The sequence below is a fragment of the Hemibagrus wyckioides genome, unplaced genomic scaffold (assembly GCF_019097595.1).
Source record: "Hemibagrus wyckioides isolate EC202008001 unplaced genomic scaffold, SWU_Hwy_1.0 Contig4, whole genome shotgun sequence".
In the NCBI taxonomy this organism is placed as follows: domain Eukaryota; kingdom Metazoa; phylum Chordata; class Actinopteri; order Siluriformes; family Bagridae; genus Hemibagrus; species Hemibagrus wyckioides.
In genome coordinates this window covers 356,928-358,644 of record NW_026690802.1, presented here as the reverse complement: position 1 = coordinate 358,644, position 1,717 = coordinate 356,928, and positions in this window count along the sequence as shown.

Below are 1,717 nucleotides of genomic sequence, written 5' to 3'. Positions count from 1 at the left end.
AAATGACACTAATTAGCTTGATTGTACAAGCAGAGATTATCAAAACATTCTGATTGGTTCTAGACTTTTTTATATATAAAAGTATTATCTATGTAAGGCTGAAGAATAGCTGTAGTCTTTATAATTGTGTAAAGTATTCATAATCATAATGTCAGCATCTCTGGGGGATGTAAGCAGAATCCTAGTACTTGTCCAACAATAAGATAACAGCCTCCACCATCTTGTGGTGAAAGGAAAGAGATTTTAACACACCAAGGTCTTTTCTGTTTGAACTTAGTTATTTATTTATTTTTTACTCAATCATAAATCTATATCCCAATTTGCACATAAAAAAGCCTGCTGGGAAAAAAGAAGCCATGGTTTTGTTTGATTGTTGGTTTTTTTTCACAAATTATGGCAATAATAATTTTCAGAACATTTCTTTATTCAACTCCTGAACTTGTACAGAGCCTCAGCTGCTTCACTGAAGTTCAGAAATGGTCCCAATTGGACCCTCTGAGTACCTTTCTGTTTAACTTTCTGTCTAATGTAACTTCTGGTTTCCTGGCCAAAATAGAATAGTTATAGAAGAATAGAAGAAGAATGAATGAATGAATGAATGAATGAATGAGCTGTCTACTAATAATCAAATATTATAATAATATAAACTCTTTATAAATCTTGAGAAAGAAAGAGAGACTTCCCCAAAAGGGCATGTAGCAAAACTGTGTGAAAGTTTTTGTACAGTGAAGCTGGATTTCCTGTCACTGTGGGCCTCAGAGCACAGTAGTATAGAGCAGAGTCTGATACAGCAGCAGAGGAGATGTTCAGATACACTTGTTTATCATCAAATTCAGCAGACATTCTTAGTTGAGTGTTGGAAGTTGTAGTTTCTCTTTGAACAATCTGAAGAAGGAACTCAGGTTTAGATTTTGGATATTGTCTGTACCACTGCAGGTAGTCTGATGCACTACTTTTTTTGTAGCTGCAGGACAGAGTAACATCATCACCTTCATCTACAGCTTTATGAGGGAAATCTGTCTCTATTGAATCTGCCATGGAGTCACCTGTCATAGAGAAGAGAACATAATGTTTAAATAATCAACAGGAAATACTTAAGTCAGACCCACACTCTGCATTTTCACACTGCATCACCACACAGACTAATATTTAATATAATATAGTTAATATTTCTGTAATAACAAAAAGTCAATGTTAACTCACCTAGTGAAAGCCACAGATACATGAATATAACAGTGAACATGATGACTGGTCTTAGCTCAGTGAAAATAGTGGAGATCTTTCTGTAATCTAATATGTTAACACCATAAAGCTTCAAAATTGCTCCACCCCACAGCATCACATGACAGTGTCACCAATGTTGTTGTCAGATTGTTGATTCTTACTGAAACATCCTGGCTTTACATTCAGCCTCATATGGGGAACCTGTCCAGAGCACATTTAAGTAAACACATACTGAAAGTAGGAAATAAAGCTCTATTTTAAATCTAAAAAATAAAACTTTCCTGTTCTCACAATAGCATTAGAAGAAGAGAAAGAAGAGTAAAGGCAGTTTTGCAGATAAGTTTCCAGTTTTCAGTGTTTCTGACACAGCAGGTGCCAAAGAAATGACATTAGATGATTATTTATTCTTATGACAGTTTAGTGTTAAGTGGACAGTTGTGTTGTTTAATCAGAATGATATCTCTGAAATTATCTTAGGCACTAAGAGTAACCA